This window comes from Bubalus bubalis, chromosome 3 (assembly GCF_019923935.1).
Source record: "Bubalus bubalis isolate 160015118507 breed Murrah chromosome 3, NDDB_SH_1, whole genome shotgun sequence".
NCBI lineage: Eukaryota > Metazoa > Chordata > Mammalia > Artiodactyla > Bovidae > Bubalus > Bubalus bubalis.
This window is the reverse complement of record NC_059159.1, coordinates 36,100,509-36,103,058: the sequence shown is the minus strand read 5'-3', so window position 1 is coordinate 36,103,058 and position 2,550 is coordinate 36,100,509.

Genomic DNA, 2,550 nt, shown 5'->3' with positions numbered 1-2,550 from the left:
TCATGGCTGCGATCACCATCTGCAGTGATTTCAGAGCCCAAGAAGATAAAATACATAGTAGTGTATTTATGTCAATCCCAATCTCCCAATTCATTCCACCCCTCTTCCTCCCGCCCCCGCCCCCAACCTTGAGGTATTATTTTCTTGGGCCTAAATCCTTCAAGAAGGGCTCACACCCAGTCAATTTTGCTTTTTCCCTCTCCTACTGAGCTCCCAGGCCCTCCCTCACCCTGTTGAAGATCAGTCTTTCTCCAGCCTTTCTCCTTAGCTCCGGTGTCTCCCCACCAAAAGAACTGCCAGGCTTCCAGACTAGGTTTGTTCCCATCTTGGTACTCTCTCAGCCCCCATGTGCCCTACCATCGGCCGCACTGCTCTGCTCTGCAGCTGCCTGGCTACTGCTTCACTCTGGCCACAAAGTGGGCCTCAGTTTCCACCTGGAGAGTGAATGATTGAGCAAATGAATGATCACAGCTAATGCTCTAGAGTCATTTGTGATGATCTCACTGAGTTTCCTTCCTCTATGAGCTGGGTCCCTATTCCATCTCCAGCCTGATTCCCTACTCCCTTGGTCCAGTTTTTAAGAAACTTTCTGATTTCTCTCCCTAGCACCTGGGTTCTGCAAGACCTCTGGGAAAGAAGGGTGGGGAGAATTTCTGGGCTTTTCTTTCAGGCCCAGAACCACTCCAGTTTAATTCTTCTCCATCTCCACCCTCTTAGCTTCCAAAGAAGCAAGGTCAAAAATCACAAAATATCCCTTAGGCATCTTCTCAGAGTGCTCTTCTTATCTCATACCAACTGCCACTCATAAACCCATCAGTCACTGATACTGAACTGAGCCAAGGTTATGTATCTGTTAATCTCCTCCTCCCAACTATGGGGCAGGGACCACACTGCTAAACTCACTACCCTTGTATCAGGAGTATCTGGCACTTAATGGACTCGTGAAGTCGCTCAATCGTGTCTGACTCTTTGCGACCCCATGGACTGTAGCCTACCATGCTCCTCTGTCCGTGGGACTCTCCAGGCAAGAATACTGGAGTGGGTTGCCATTTCCTTCTCCAGGAGATCTTCCCAACCCAGGGATCGAACCCGGGTCTCCCGCATTGCGGGCAGACACTTTACCATCTGAGCCACCAGGGAAGCTCATTAATGGACTCAGTAAATGTTAACTGAATGAATGGATGAGTGAGCAAATGCAGTCAAGGTTTCTGCTGTGATCCCAGCAGCTGAGTGCTACAAAAGTGGGTCCAAGAACCCCCCACCACACACCCTCACTGTAGCATTACCCATTTGCTCATCCTTAAGCTTCATTTGTCATTCCAGATGGTACTAGTGGTAAAGAATCCACCTGCCAATGCAGAAGACATAAGAGATGCAGTTTGGATCCTGGGTTGGGAAGATTCCCTGGAAAAGGAAATGGCAACCTACTCCAGTATTCTTGCCTGGAGAACCCCATGGACAGAGGAGCCTGGCAGGCTACAGTCCATGGGGTCACACAGAGATGGACACAACTGAAGTGACTTAGCACACATCCAAAGCTTCATTTAGTGTGTATGACTTTCATGTAACCCTTGAAGGTAGAAGGGACAATAGTCCCTGCCAAGGTCCTCTGATAAGGATAAATTCTCACTGTGAAACATTTGTACCACAGAAAACCCCCACCGCTCCCCCGCCAGTTCTGGCCTGGCTTTTCTTTGCATCTGGAAATTCCTTCCATCAGCTGACAATTTATCTTCACATGCAACACAGAATCTGTTCACTAGGACCTGAGATGTATTTTTTAAAGGACATAAAACAAAGGATGATGGAATACATGATTCATAGCAGTTGCCTCTGGTGTTGGGTTTGGGGTTAGTTTTTTTCTTATTCTTTTCTATAGTTTCCAAAATTTTTTCCACAATAGATTTGTATTTTTATAATAAAGGAAACTTAACAGTCTTTTTAACCATGTAAAACCATTCCTCTTGATACAACTGCAGACCTTTCCCTTCCAGGTAAAGGAAATGTGTTACAAAGCATAGCTGATTTTGGGACTTGCATGGTGCTCCAGTGGCTAAGACTTCGAATTCCCACTACAGGGGGCCTGGGTTTGATCCCTGGACAGGGAAATAGCTCCCATGTGCCACAATTAAAGACCAAAGATCTCATATGTCACAACTGAGACCCAGGGCAGCCAAATAGATAAATAAATATTGAAAAAAAAGATTTCTCATCAACCCCAGTCCTACCCACCTTTCTAAGCCCAGCTTTGCTGTGAGACTAATGAGCGTGCACCATGTGGCTCTGAGCAAGAATTCTCCCCAAGAATCTTAGAATCCAAGAACCTTTAGTGGATTTCCCCATTCCTGTTTTACTACATTTATCCTTAGGAATGACTTGATTAATACATTATGTCCCCCAAATACACAGATTGAAGACCTCTTTGACCAACCTTTTGACCTCATCTTCCTCATTCAACTATCCACCAAATTCCATCTATTAGATCTCCAAAAGGTCTCTGGTGCTCATCTTTTCCTCTCGGCCTCACCACCAATGCCTTGATCCAGACCT